The sequence below is a fragment of the Manis javanica genome, chromosome 8 (genome assembly GCF_040802235.1).
Source record: "Manis javanica isolate MJ-LG chromosome 8, MJ_LKY, whole genome shotgun sequence".
Classification (NCBI taxonomy): domain Eukaryota; kingdom Metazoa; phylum Chordata; class Mammalia; order Pholidota; family Manidae; genus Manis; species Manis javanica.
Genome location: NC_133163.1, coordinates 70954050 through 70970712, shown reverse-complemented (window position 1 = coordinate 70970712; position 16663 = coordinate 70954050).

Here is a 16663-nt window from a genome sequence, read left to right as displayed (position 1 = left end):
GAAGGCTGCTGTCTGCAAACCAAGAAGAGGAGTGTCTCCCTAGACACTGAATTTGCAAGCAGCTTGATCTTGTATTTTTGAGTCTCCAGAATTATAAGAAAGATATGTTTGTTGCTTAAGCCACCCAGTCTGAGGTAATTTGTTATAGCAACCCAGTATTTAGGGTATAGGTGGCTGGATATATTGTCTGAGTGTGGGGAACCGGAGTAAAAGACCAGTGAGCAATGACTAGGAAATTCGGAGTCATGGTGATCTGCAGTAAGGCAGCACTAGTTTCAGAAATAGGCCAATCCACTGACCTAGTAAGACTCACATGTACACACACAAACACCCACACATGCACACAGTAGACACAAAATCACTCGGAAAAGCTTTATTTCTGCTATGGAGAAAGTATCTCTCAAAGAGCAGGATCAGCTAGATAGGCTAGGAATTGGGACATGGAAGCTATTCTTCTGGAGCCATCACCTAAAAGGACCAGTTATGTGGTAGTGATATTTCAGGCTTACAGGTCAGGCACTCAGGATGAAAGCCTGTCTCTCTGTCTTGGGGTACAGCACATAATAAAAGGAATGAATGAAAAAGAACCTAGGATGTAGTCTAATGTGCTAGATCATAATTATTTTAAAAACTAGAGAAAGATACCCATGACCCAAACTCATATTTTCTATGAGAACGATATCAAAAAAATGTATAATTTATGTAAAAATGACTGACTTTGACTAGTTAGTCTATAGGGTGAAATAAGTTGCTCTAAAACCTGTGTATCCTGATTCTCAGTCCAATTTTCTTCCCATTGTTTCAAGGATTTTGGCTAGAAACACACCAAAGGCAAAATTGTAAAGAAAAATTTTATGAAAATTGCAAAACACATGAAAGGTATAGGCTAGGACTGAGAAATTATATTAGCTACCTTTGAGCTAATTTCTCAAGATACATTGCAAGACATGTAAGCCATCTTTTCTATGGTTCAAGCAACTATTTCCATTTACTCATTCTAGTAGCCTCTAATTTTTGCTAAACTTCTTATTCTCCTAATTGGAAAGGAGAAAATAAGACATTACTATAGTCAGAGCAGCTTGTGTGTTCTCCTCATGATTCCTACCTGGGAGACCAAAATTTAGAAAATGCTGGTTTTGCAGTAAAAACCCTCACTTCTGTAATCATTATACATGCCATCAGCTCAGTTCGTTAGTTTCAGACCATCTGCTGCCCTCTTGTGGCCATATAATCCACCTACCAATGCCCAAGCTCAGCTCTTAATGGTTTTTGACAGTTGAAATGGTTTTGTCAGTCAGATGAAAACGACATCTCAAACTGTAATTAACCTCCTTTTCTCTACCCTGTATTACGCTATCGTCTTCTCATGCAGTTTGGCTCTAAACATGTAAGAATTATATGATAGTGATCATTTTAAAGACAAAATACCTTAATTCATCATGGGGTGATTATATCTTCTTGGGAAATTTGAATACCTTCCACTTCCTCATGTGGAATCTTGGATAAGCTATTTTATATTAGCAAATAATGTTCAAATATAGAAATAATATCAATTACCAAATAATAAGATACTTAAAATTGTAAAACTCCTCTTGAGAAAGCCATCAGGTAAATTCTTCATCAAAGCTATTCGATTAAAGCATATCTTCATACAATGTTTGTAATAATAATGCAAAACAAAATTGTTTCAGGTAGAATTATTAATTATGTCTTTTTAATAGGTTTGGAAATTTAGTTTTCTAAGAGATTCTAAATTTCAATACCAAATAATGCATGAACCGATACATTCATCTCTAAAGTCATTACACTTCATTTTATGGCCTTCTCTTTTATATCAAGATTCCAATGTTCTTTTTTGGTCAAAGAATAAAGCCAAAGCTAAAGCAAGGATAAAGAACCCTTTTATTAAATTTGACGTTCATGTCCCTGATATTCCTCATTTCACTGCTTCTCATTTTCAGCTTCTCATTACCATTTTAAATTAGGAGCAGAGATGTTTAACTTATTCAGTATAATGCTTTGATGAAAACCAAATAACTAATTCAAAGTAGCACTATATACTCGGCTACTCTGAATGCTCAGCAAAGCTGACAAGTACATTTAAAGGGAGCATTTTTTTCTTTATTGGGGCTGCTGTTTTAAGACTTTATTAGGTATTTTAAATGTTTCTATTAAAATGATTCTTAATTAAAATATTCAAGAAAATGGGGAGAGAGGAAACAGATTAAATGTTAAGATGTAGTGCTACAGCAGTGTTGATGTTTGACACATTGTCACTTTGAAATACCCAAGAATCAGGTCAAGGTTGTGTTTAGGACCCAGGAAACAAAAACACCAAATCTTTTTTGGAAAGTATTTTATATATGATTTTTAAAAAATCAGAGTCTCTGTGGGAAAAATTAGAAATATTGCAATTCCTAATACTTATGGTTTTGTATTGGTCGTGGTTTAATTGTGTGGGGGTACATTCTCATTCTGGTATTTAGGGCCTCTAAAGGTCTTCAGCCAGCCCTTAGCATCATCATGCCATATGATTAAACTGATTCTTTAGAGACAGAGAATATAAAATAATGACTGAATGAGCAAAATATGGGCTATTGCAAGTATCTCTAAGCTAATGGCTATGAAGTTTACTTAAGCATGAATCACTGATGATTATTCACTGCATACAACTTTTTACAAAAGGTAAATAGCTTTTCTATATGGGCCTCACTATCCTCATCTCTGGAATATTGTGATAATTGTGATACTATCTGAAAATATGATTTTTAAAAATATGCCTGTATAAATCTGAAGGTTTCTTTCCTTAAGAGCTGAGTGAAGAGGGAATATATTTCTTATCTGGACTGATTTTGACTCAATTACTATTTTAAGCTCTCCTCTGACTACTGTTCTTTCTCATCAGATGATAGTCTAAAACTGGAGGAGAGAGCCTTTTTAAAGGGATTAGTTCTTATTAGATTATTATTAAAAATGTATTTATTAAATAATATTATTTTTGATGTTCAACTGATGCTATTTTCTATAAATGAATGAACTATGATTTGTTATCCTAAAGATTAGCTGTAACTATGTGGTTTTGAGAAACAATGAGATCACCTCCCTGTATCCTTCACTCCCTCCTTCCTCCCAAATTTCTTCCCTCATTCCTTTCTTCTCTCCCTTCTTTTCTTCTCTGATCCCATCTTTGTTTTGCTTTTCCTTTCTTTCTCTGCACCATGAAATACCTATGTACACAAGCATGATGGATGCCTTGTCCTGTGAATAAACTGGCAATGTTGATCTACAGCTGTATGCAGACCACATCTTTCTTCTAAAGCTGCAAGGCACACATTTAAACTCAAATCTCAGAGATTGCAGCACCTAGATTGCAGTACAAATTGGTATGACCAACCAGACCGGGCAAGCATCGATCTTCATTCTTCCTGCCACCCTGTAAACTGAAACCTTTTGTAGCAAGAGGTAACTAAAATTCTGAAGTCGACTTGCAATAAAAGGAAGCAACAACTTTAAGATTGGACTGAAATATCTGACAGCTCTCTGCAACAAACAAAAACAAAATGTACCCAGGTTTCAGTTACGCTCTATTTGATTTCTTTTCTTGTTAAATAAGCACTGGCATATAACTCATTAGACACCTTGTGGGCAGTCCCACAAAGATATGGGCAGTTCAATTTAGAGTAAGTGGGAGGTGTATAATTCAGCATTTATACTTCTGGTTAAATCAGGCTTCAGCATATGAGATTTTTGCCATATACTTCAAATATTCTTATTTCCCTAGCTACTGGCTCAAATTTGAATTTAAACAGGCATATAAACAATACATGGGGGAAAAAGCTAAGTTCTTCTTTAACAATTTTCATTAATAATGAAACTGAGGGAACTTGCATCACTGATTCATTCCTTCAGTTTGGATGAGGATAGGAAAACTGTCCAGGAGGCTGAAATCAGGTCTTCTGTTTAGCCCATTCCCAGGTGGTTCTAAAATATTTTTACTTACCCTTGGAGACATTAACTGTTGCTCAGATAGTGCATTTTTAATAGAGGACTTCAGCAGATTTTGTCTGCCCTGCCCATGGCCTTTCCCAACACAGACACTATGCCCAAACCAAATGATTGTATGTCTCCAAGAACTAACTGGCCTAAATCTGTTAAATGGGCAGACAAAATTGTGGTTTTCCTTCTATAAGGATAAACAAAAACAAAACCCGACAAAAATGGAGTGTCTCATTTGTGAATCATCCGTTCTCTCCCAGAGACGATTATGTTGTGGAATGTGGTCTGCACATTTATCAAAATGAAGTTCAACACTAAGCATCAACAAGCAAAATAAAACAACAGCATACTGTTATTTGCCAACCAAATTAACAAAGATTTACAAATGAGTAATTTACTCAGTGCTAGTAATGGTATGATGGTACTAGCATTGCCACTTTTAGTATATTATTGGCAAAAATTATGGAAGCTATTCTCTTTTCTGAACACACACCCCTGGCTATGTAACCTTGCAACTTCTGGCATCAAGAGGTAAAGTATATTTGCCCTCTTCTTGAATCTGGACTGGCCTTGTTATTTGCCCTAACCAACAGAATGTGGTGGGAGTTATGTCTGTGATGAGCATAAACATATTTTGATGTCTGCATAGGAAATCCTCGAAGGTTTTTCTCTCTCTTCTTCAGCCCTTGGCATGGTAGAGAATCACCTGGCACTGCTCCTTTCAGATTGCTAGTCATTACCTTACTGAGGGATTGCAGTCTGTTATTAAACTTTTTCTCATTCTTCTAATCTAGGTTAAGAATACTAATTTATCCTATCTTCCCTCAGAGGGAAGATTTCTACTGCTGAATTCTATATACAGCTTACTTTTGGAGTGAACATTTGGACCAAACTCTATAATTTGTGCAGGGCCGTACTAGGATGGGGTTAGTAAGGCAAGTGAGAGGCTTGTTTCAGGAGCAAAATTTAAGAGGGTACCAAAATTACATTTACCAAGAGAAATAATAGTTTAATGTAATGTTCTTAAAAATTAAAATTGATGTAAAAATTCATAATGAACAAAATATTAGTATTTTAAATAAAGACACAATGAGTGTAAGACAATGTTGCCTGGACTTTGAGCTGAGTATATCTTAATCCCATGTTTTGATTTTGCTGCTTTTATTTGTGAGGACTTGAAGGATTTGTTTATCCTCTCCAAATTACAGTTTTTTCATCTACATAATGGAACTATTGTTTTCATTGGATCATTTAAAAGGTGAAATACGATGAGGCATCAAAGTGTTTAGCATGTTCTTATCACATATCACTACTTAGTGTTACCAATTTCTCACTCTTGGTATGTATTTCTCCCTTTTGAAAATTATCATTCACTGAAATATGTTTTTTGAGTGCCCATCACTATTGTTGGGATTGCTCCTAGCAATGTTTTTGAAATTATGAGTATAATGGAAAGCAGAAACAGGCAAGGGCCTTGATATCAAGGAGTTTACATCCCTAAAGGAAAGATAGACATTATCAAATCATCATAAACCCACATTTAAAAACATAATTATGGTTAGTATATAACAGAAGGATTATACTTCATCAGGCAGTTCTTCCCTAAGTGCCAGTCTGAGATATGTACACTAATAATCAGGACAAATGGAGAAAAAAAATAACATTCCTAGATAGAGAATGGTTCTCTGCAAATGTCTGGATAAAGAACTGTTTGAAGACATGGGGAGACGTCAGCAATATTAATCTCTCAAAGAATGTCCACTGAATGTAGTGGCACAGAGTCATGATCACCTTAGGTAAGCTATGACTCGGTTTGACTTGAAGAAAGAAAGGGAGGCAACAAATGGACCCATGGAGTAGCAGTACTTTTATTATAGAGAACATTTTCCCCAAGGTACTAGACAGGTAGGATAAAGCATAGAAAGAGGTTTTCTTTGTTGATTTTTGCTGATGAAAGAGACTTAGTAATGTGTAAGAAACACAACAGGAAGTTTTCATTCTAGAGAGAGAGATTCAATACACAATACAGAGGAAAAATAGTCAATTCAGTCAAGTGCCTGTGAAGGTAGAAAGCACTGGGTTTCAAATCACCATCTGTAAATAGGTAGAAAGGTAGTAAATCCCCATTTATGATGCAGAGGACAGGATGGGTGCAAGTATAGGTAATCTGTGTGTTGGGCAGTGTGGAGATAATAGAGAGCCAATTTCCATTATAAAAGCAGAGGTGTCCTTACCTTTCCTATCACTGCCCTGTGATTGTTTAGTGAGTGAGCTTAGTTTAAACCCCAAGTACAAGTTTGGTATCTGCCATATGCCATTCTGCAAAGTGACCAGGGGGTTCCTCTGGCTTAGAGTCATCCTGTGTGATGAGAAAAATGCTCCCCAGGAGGCAGACATGGTCGCAAAGGAAAAATTCCTGGCATTTGTTATTGTATTAGTTTTCTATTGCTGCTGTAATTATTTACTGTCTTAAACAAGAAAACTTTATTATATTACTATTCTGTAGATTCAAAGACTAACACAGATCTCAGTAGGCTGAAATCAAGCTGGTGGGTTGCGCTCCTTTCTGGAGGCTCTAAGGAAGAATCAGTTTTGTTGCCTTTTCTGGCATATCGAGACTTACCTACTCTCCTTAGTTCTTTAACTCTTAAAAATCCAGTCATTGAGCTGGATCTTTCTAACACTGCCATCTTTCTGGCTTTTTCTTCTAATTGTCCCATCTACTTTTAAGGATTCATGTGATTACTTTTGACCCACCTGAGTAATTCAGGATAATCTCCCTATTTAAAGGTCAGGAGGTGAGTAACCTTAGTTGTTTGTACAATCTTAATTCTCCTTTTCCATGTAACATAACATATTCACAAGTTCTGAGAATTATTATTTGAACATCTGCCTTTGGAGGGGGGAATAACTCTACTTTTAACAGAGACATAATGGCAGATTATCTAAGACTCTGGGTTCAAACTATGCAGTGTTCCCTTAGCGAGGCCTCTTGGCACAGGTCCTGTGAAGACAGGCTAGTCTGTTGTCCCCAACTCTGATTTAGTACTTCTAGGCATTTAAATGGTGACAAATGCATGGTCCTTTTAGATCATTTATCTAGTACTTCTGATTAGGAAGCCCCTTCTCAATCCACTGTCCTAACTTGAGATCCTAGTTTTCCACTCCACTGCTTTCAGAACTTCCAGACTGTCTATCTTAACCACAATAACTATTTGCCTTCTCTGGCAATGTCCATAGATTACAAATTAGACTGAATGGTACTTAAATGATTAGAAAAAATGAGCTCCTTTTCTCTGAAACCTGGGAAGGCTCTGTCCTTTGAAACCAAATGATTTGGGTGTACACAACTTGTAAAGAAATAAATAGGGATCAGACACTGGCATGCTGATTCTGTTGTAGGGAAGTCATCATCCCTCTCCCTCATACCCAGAATGGATTGCATAGAATGGACGAGAATGGACTGAGTGACTTTTTCTGAAACAGCAAAAACAAACAAATAAATTAACAAAAACCCAAATGTAATCTGACTGATTCTCTACTAATGGTCTTGCTTCTTTTTTTGACATATATGTGTATACAGAATTTTTTATTAAAATATCATTGATATACAATCTTATGAAAGTTTCACATGAACATTGTGGTTTCAACATTCACCCATATTATCAAGTCCTCACCCTCCCATTACAGTCACTGTCTATCAGTGTAGTAAGATGCTATGGACTCATTACTTGTCTTCTCTGTGCTATACTGCCTTCCCATGACTTACCTATATTGAGTGCTAATTATGATGCCCCTTAATCCCCTCCCCCTCCCTCCCCAGACACCTTCCCCAACCCCTTCTCTTTGGTAACCGGTAGTACCTTCTTGGAGTCTGTGATTCTGCTGCTGTTTTGTTCCTTCAGTTTTGCTTTGTTGTTCTACTCCACAAATGAGTGAAATCATTTGGTACTTGTCTTTCTCTGCCTGGCTTATTTCACTGAGCATAATGCCCTCTAGCTTCATCCATGTAGCAAATAGTATAATTTGTTTTCTTTTTATGGGTGAATAATATTCCATTGTGTATATTTACCATCTCTTCTTTATGTATTCTTCTATTATTGGACACTTAGGTTGTTTCCATATCTTGCCTATTGTAAATAGTGAAGCGATAAACATTGGGGTGACTTTTTGAATCAGGGATCTTGTTTTTTCTGGGTGAATTCCTAGGAGTGGAATTATTGGGTTGAATGGTATTTCTATTTTTAGATTTGTAAGGAACCTCCATATTGCTTTCCACAATGGTTGAACCAATTTATATTCCCACCAACACTGTAGGAGGGTTCCCCTTTCTCTGCATCATCACCAGCATTTGTTGTTTCCTCAATGTACCTGTTCTCCAATAAGTGGCTGGAATCTCAGTCTCTCTAAGTATTCCATCTGCCTTTGCTCTCTAACCCCACTAATCTCCAGAGCACCATGTAATGTGGGTTCCTGCTCCTGGAGCAGATCTCTAGGGCTGGGTATTCAGCAGTCTTGGGCTCCTACTCCTTCTCCACTCCATTTCTCTTCCTTCTGCCTGTGGGCTGGGGTTTGGGGGAGGGCTTGGGTCTCACTGGATCATGGCTTTGCTACTTTACCCTCTTCTGTGAGGTCTTCTCTTCTCCCCAGATGTAGGCAGTCTGTTCTGCAGTCTTCAATTTGCTTTTTCAGGATTAGTTGTATTTGCTCTATTTTCATGTTTTATATGATTTTGGGAGAGGGTTTCTGCCTCACTTCTCACACCACCATCTTTTTTCTGAGTCCCTGTTTAAAGAATTTTTGAGGAAAGGTTGTAGATACCAACCAGGAGGCTACTCAAAGTCATATTCAGGCTAAAATGGTCTGTTTCTTAATGCCAAAGACTAATTACAAGTAACTGATGCGATGTTGTGCTTTGAAGCTTATAATTCTCTTCTAGGAAACAGAACCATTAACAAATACTCCAACCTCTTGTGGAGTGTTAGACTAAATTATCCTTAGAAATCATTGATACATTACATTGAGGGAGAAGGGACATTTGCTGTCCTATCCATTAAGGCACAGGCCTTGGAATAATGTCCCCTACATCTTGTGATGCAGGACAGAAGGCTGGATATGCATGGCTTTTAAATTAAAGAGATTATTTAAAAGGAGAGAATATGTAATGGAAAACAGTTAGAGTTCAGAATAGGCCATAAAGATGAGCTGTTGGCTTCTGGAAGCAACATCTGGAGACTGTCACTGCTCAGGATTGTATATACTTCTGTTTAGAATTTGAGAAGCAAACATAGCCAACAGAAAGCTTTGGTGGAATTGCTATCCAGAGTCAATAGACAATATTTATTTATAGCTCTAATATATTAAACATTAAATTCTTATGTCAAAGTAATAATCATTCACTCAAAAAACATTTACTTAGGTTCCTGTCTTGTTCAAGCTTTGTGGCAAGTACCTAGAGATACACAATAGACTGAAACCCATCTTTGAAGATTAAGAATTTAGGAAGATGAATTTGGAAATAGTATACATCACTGTAGTGACGTGTATTTTGATAAATTTGAAAATGTGAGGAGACATTTGTCAGGCAGATAAATGGGGTTGGAGATATTCCATCTACCCATGATTAAAGGGGTTAATTCCAAGCAGACCCAATATTGGGAAAGACAAGGGATGGGTGTGGGGGTTTGCAATATACCTGTGTGCAAGGAATTATAATAGTAAATGGTGAATAAAATTCAAGCAGGAGTAGAAACAGTATTAGACATGAAAGATAGCAGGTACTAGCATGTAGAGAGTATTCTAAGGCTTGTGACAGAGTCACTTGTGTATCTATTTTATAACTTTATTTCATATGCATAGTCTATGGAATGTTCAGTTTTTCTTTAAAACAATTCAATTTTTAATTTTGTGAACTTACTTTAAAAATCTTATATTAGTCCCATAAATAGAAAATCAGTACACTTGCTGTAAATTATAAGTGGAAAGTAATGTCTCAAAACTTTTTAAAAATTAGCAATAAAGTCTAACCACATAAAGTTAGAGCCAATTAGAGTCTTAGGACTGTAGGTGCCATCCTCTTTCCAAAAGCAATAACAATGGCACCTTCTTTGGTATTTCCCCTGCAGCATTTGGCCCAATGCTCTGCACAAAGAATGTGCGAAATAAATTATGGTGGCTGGATGATTTAAATAATTTTCTTTGCAATGTATTAAAAAATCTTAGAAAACACACTAAGTAGGGATGTAGATGTAAAGACATTAGACAATAGTCAAAGCTGATAATAGACAATGTGCTTTAAAAAAGTGATGTCATAGAGTTTAGAATAAATTGGGAGAAATAATTTACCTTTATGATGAATTAAGATAGTTCTAATGAGATGTGCAAATTTTGATGACATATATTCTAAAATGTGATTGGGTAATAGAATTGATCAATAAATCAGTTTTGAAAAGGAAGAATAACTATAAAATTTAGTGCAATGTAAATGAAATATATCTGTTGTTTAAAAAGATTAGTTCTGAGATTATGATTAATATAGTTATTTGATTCCAAGTTTGTTTTTTTTACTCCCATTGTTGTGGGATTGGCCAATGAATTTAGTAAAATATGTGTCTTACCCTAAGCAATGATAATGCAACATGATATTGTTGGGGTAGAAGAATTTTCCTTTACCCTTCAAGGTTCTTCTAACTGGTCTAAGAAACTGACATCAGACAAAGTAACAGGTGAAAAAGCCAAAGTTTTATTACATACATATGGAGGCCCAATAATGAAACTGAGACCCAAAGAAATGACCAAGGCAGGCAGTTTTTATACATTTTAGATAAAGAGACCACAGATATACAAGGAATTGACAGGACAAGGAAAACTTAGGTTTGGGATCTTCAAATAGAAATTCTACACAGTATTTGGGTACGGGTAGTATATTGGTAAAAAGTAACAAGATTTGTTTATGCAGTCATCTAGGCTCCAAATTTCTCTCTTTACCTCCAGGTGCAAGGAGGGTACCTTTGCAAATCATCATTAGTCCTCAGGGGCTTCATACCTATAATTAAACAATTCAAAAAGATTTATTGAGCTCTAAATTTATTGTTGGCATTTTTGAGGCAGGAAGCCATCAATTTAAAATTTTTTTTAGCCTTAAAAGTCCTTTTGCATATCTGGATTTTATGATTTTACTACCTATCACTGTTGTTTGCAATATTATAAATTCGTGAAGCTGTGTTTCATACAAATGTGATACAGAATCACAATATAGAAACCATATCAAAGCAGTGAGTCAGGGTGGAAGACTGTCCATCAGCTGGGCAATCCCCTCCACACTCCTTCCTGTGCTACCCACAATGAATTCTATGGTATAGTCAATTACAATTTAATATGAAGTTGACTGACCTAGACTACTCATCAAAATTAGTTTAACAGATGCAGAGGAAAAAAAGGAAAAGGTAGATGTGATGTGTGAAGACATGCATCTTTCTTCCAAAGTGATCAATGTTTTCAGATTTTGGTTACATCTATTTTCTTCTTAGGTTCCTGGCCTTCAAGGTAGTCCTTAATCTAGCTTTGCTTTCCTTTGGTCAATCGAATTTCCTACTACTCCTCAGCACAATGCTAAAGTATTTAGACTGATCTTCTCTGCTTTAGGAACTCAGCATGATATTTGCCACAATACTTCTGATTCTGATGAATCCATTGCTTTATGAATGTCATCTCCATTCTCTTCCTAATTCTTTTTTGAGGTCAAGTATCAGTCCTTTGACTGAATTCTTCCAACTCTATTTTACTTATAGTCTTAGTGAATTAAACACTAAAATTGGATGTTGCTTTGTCTTATTTGCTTATTTTATGTATAGCTCTTGACTCCCAAACTATTCTCTTAGTGTTCCTGTATAATCAACATGAGAAGAACCCTATATAATCAACATGAGAAGATCATTAAGTTTTCCTATCCTGTAACAAATTTGCCTACATAATCGAAGCTCTTTATAATTACCAGAGCTTAAAAAGTGCTCAAGGCTTGGTGATGCTTTTATTTTCAATAATACTGCTTGTCAAAGGTTTTCCAACTGGTCCCAAAACCACAAAGACCAAGAAATACTTTAGAAATACCTGCTTCAGCAGTGTTCACATTAAGTATTGCCTTCAGTACTGTATTCTTTACTTCTTTCTGGAATATTGGCTAAGCTATCAAATCTGTCAGTGGATTAGGGATATTCCAGTTTCTCACATTTTGCACACCTTAAACTCAATTTCAAAGAAAATGTGGGTCTCCAAATCATGTTGTCAAAGAGGCATAAATTTTATTGGACATAGTGCTAACATCCAAGAGAATCAGTTTTCATGTTTGGGTCCTAAGAATGGGAATTTCTATCAGTGCTCTGAAATCAGAAAGAGAGAATATAAGGACAATATTCAACTAGCGTTTGGAGGAGATGGTTGTCACCTTGAGAACTGGAAGGTGGCAAGGGCCAGACAAATGTCTAGGTCTCTAAACACTAGCGAGGTTTTAGCCACAGAAGAGCCGAAGTCCAAAATACTAATAAGGGTAGTCCATGTGTTTGGACTAGGAAAAGGAGGCAGAGGTGTATAAGCGGCGACAGGCTGCAGGTCTAGGGGAAAAAAGAAATCTAGGATTCAGAGCCAGGTCATTCACTGCTTAGTTTATAGTGAAATAACTTATTTAAATCACCAGTAACAATGTCTTTATACAGCTCCTGCCTACTAAACAGAGTATCTCTTGGTAAGTGCTCTAAGATTGATGATAGGTGCTTGCACTTTTAGAATCTTAAATTAAACCAGCCAATATTGTTTTGTTTTAATGTTTACTATTATTTTTATCTTTCAATAGAATATTTGTATTTTCATCTGAAACCTAGAAATGAACAACACTATTTTATTTCTTCCACAAAGCACAATTTTTTCATTCTCTATGTTTAGCAAATAGCATGGATATTTTTCATCCATGAAAACCTACATACTGAATACAGTGGAATAAAATCCTGTAGGCACTGATCATACATGCAAGGATCATTAATGCTAAAATAAGTGTAGAATAAAATCTTCAGAAAGAGATGTGCCACTTATTTAAATTTATTAATAAAGAAATCTTTAGGTAGCAAAGGGATAATGACTGTAGCAAATTTAAGTAATAATATTTTAATGTCCACATGTCTTTTATTTTGAAAAATATGTTTTATTACTGAAAATACATCTTATCTAGGAAATAATTAAGCAATAATTGTTTTTAAAGAAGCAGAACTTTGGTCTCTGAGACAATTTTGGAATATTATAGTAAAAGCATAATTAAGAAATCTGTTACTGATGATGTTAATATTATGGCAATTGCATTTCAGACCAAAACTATGCAGGTATGGACAAAATGTGTTCTGTAACACTTGCAGATGTTTTGGAGTCATAGTTGACAATACAAGAGTTGCAGAACAGACAAAACTGATAGAAATTCCATATTTAAATAAAAATAATGGTGTATTTACAAGGTCCTTTAAAATATAGAAGGCACTTACATTGTGTTTTTGCATTAGAATCTCATAAAAATCTGAGGTAATGCATCATCATACTTATTACAGTAATTGTAATTAAATCAATTAATTTAATTGATTTAATTCAAAGTATACTAAATTGCAGAGCCTAGACTCAAATTCCAATCTTCAACTCCCACACATTATTGTCCTCTCAGAATAGTCTGTGTCCAATGAGGCAGAATGTTGCATATACAATCAGGTGAGGTGCTATGGAAGAACATGCCAACAATTTTCTGGGTTTTTTAATAGATTCTCTGACAAAAACCATGTTTTGGTCTTATTTATACCAACCATAGGGGCATGTGCTTCACAGGACCTAGAAGGGAGCATAAGGAATACTTCAGGTGTGAGGTTATGTAGCTGTTTTCAGTTTGTGAAAATTCATTTAAATGCATTCTTATACGTGTATTTTCTTTTTGTATATAATGCTTTAATAAAGTCATTCATTTTATTATGTTTGAAAGGAAATAGGCTTTATTAACATTGTATTATACAGATTTTAGGGTTTAGAATTTTACAAAATATTAGAACATAAACCATATGTGTTGCTTGGTATTTAATAGTTGAATACATTTAAATACATCCCTTACAAGTTACACACACACACACAAAAAAAAACCCAGTAAATACAGATGACAAATAAGTATATGAAAAGATGTTCATCATAATTTCTCATCAAGGAATTGAAAATCAAAACAAAAATAGCATGGTGCAACACACTTATTAGAATGGCCAAAATCCAAAAAACTGACAATATAAATGCTGACAAGTATGCAGAGTAACATGAACTCTCATTATTAGTGAAAATTAAAAATAGTACAGCTCCTTGGTATTTACCAAAATGAGTTGACAGTTATGTCCACACAAAAACCTGCACACAAATATTTATAGCAATTTTATTCATAATTCCCAACATTTGGAAACATTCAATACATGAATGGACAAACAAACCATGACACATTATGCAATGTAATATTCTTCATCAATAAAAAGAAATTAGCTATCAAGCCATGAAAAGATATTAAAGGACCTTAAAAGTATATTGCTAAGTTAAATACTTTTTTTTAAAGGCTACATACTATATGATTCTAGTAAAAACTATAGAGACAGTGAAAAAATTAGTGGTTGTTAGAATTTTGTGGGGAGAGACAAATGAAAAGGTAGAGCACAGGGGACTCTCAGGGGAGCGAAATGCTCAGTGTGATACTATAATGGTGACTGCATGTCACTCAAATGTTGAGACACATTGAATATACACAAAGAGTGAACCCTGATGTAAATTATGGACTTTATTTATAATAATGTCTCGATAATCTCATCCGTTATAACAAATACATAACACTCATGAAAGATGTCAGTAATGGGAAACTGTATGTATGTAAGGGAAGGAACTATACGGGAACGAACTCTACTTCCCAATTTTTCTGTTATCCTAAAATTTATCTAAAAGACAGTTTATCAATTTTTTAAGAAGTAATGTTTTTTATTAGGAATTTATTTCCACTATTAAGTTCCTCTTCAAATATCATTGACTTCACTGTTGCACAATGAACCACTCATCTGGAACTTTTATCAAGTCTAAAGTAGAAGTTTAGGTTGAGTGTATTATATATAAGCCTTAGGATATGAAATGTTAAGAAAAATATGTTATGGGGAAATATTTTTAAGATTAAAACAAGTTAAAGGAATTTTATTTCTCCCTTTTACACATCTCACAAAATTATCAATACCACAAAAAATAATATAATTTAATATAAATGTAGTTTTTAAGCATACTGGCTTTTGAATCATGTTTATTTGTGTGCAAATGTAGTTTTTAAGCATACTGGCTTTTGAATCATGTTTATTTGTGTGCAGGTGAAGAAATCTTTTTTTATATATCTGGAAATCATACATTATGCACAATTGATACTTTTATGTTTAACCATGTTGATGAAACCATTTGTACTTCCATCTATTTATAGTCTTACACTTTCAAATAAGTTTAATTCCCTCCAATACCTTTCTTCCACTTACACACATAATAAAAAATTTCACGCATTAGTATGAAGCTGTGTAATTTACCATTTTATGTTATAAAGAGATAATTTCAATATGATCATGTTATGTATTGATAAGAATATTAAGAATGGAGAAACCCAGCTGACAAATGCAATCTGCACAAATATATCTATGAAATGATAATTTACTATCTTGAAATTTTTCAAGAGTTTGATTTTATAGTATTAGAACATGAGGATTTCAGGAATTTGGAATATTGAAGACTCATTAGCTTAAGATTTTTCAGTATAGACTTCAGAGAAAAAGCAACTGTCTAGCAAGAGCTTGAGATGAATAATGATACGCAATAAAATTAAAAGCAAAATAGTAATCAAACCATTAGCAAACCCTATTTATTATTCACTTATCATATGCTATACACTTTACATACATTATCTTTTTTAATCTTACCACAGTGCTGTGAAGTAAGCATTAGTCACCTTGTTTTACAGATGAGGACATTAGCAAGATACCAAGTTTCAGGTACAGACATGAGGTTAAGTTATTTGCTCAATGGCCTACAGCTACTAAGTGATGGTCTCAGAGCTGGTACCCAAGAGGGTCCTAACTTGTATTGTCAGAGAGGAGAGGTTATGCCATTCCAGAGAGTGCACAGAAAGAACACAGAGGAATGAACTTATAATTTCAATAAAGTGGATATATTCATACAGAGGATTGAGTAGATTCCTGCTTGAGAGTAGAGATAAGAATTGTTTTGAGGGAGAACAAATCTAACTTAAATGATAGCATCTGAAAGCTAAGATTTTAAGCATTCCCTTTGGAATTTGTAGCCTCGTTAGCAAGTATGTTGTATTTTCTTCTTCCATCAGCTTTTATGAGTGTAGCAAATAAAATGAAAGATAGAATTTGTTAAAAATCTTTCTAAAACTCCTTTTCCCTCATAGACTCCTTCCTCTCTTTTTTCCCAAACTGCCCAAATCTACATTCAAATGCATCAATTCTTGTTTCCTTGGATGACATCATTTCTTCTAACAGCTGCTGAATAATCTAAGAGGTGCACCCATGCTCAAAGAGCAAGAGTATTAAAGTCACACCACAGTAGCAGTGATTTATCGAACACTTAG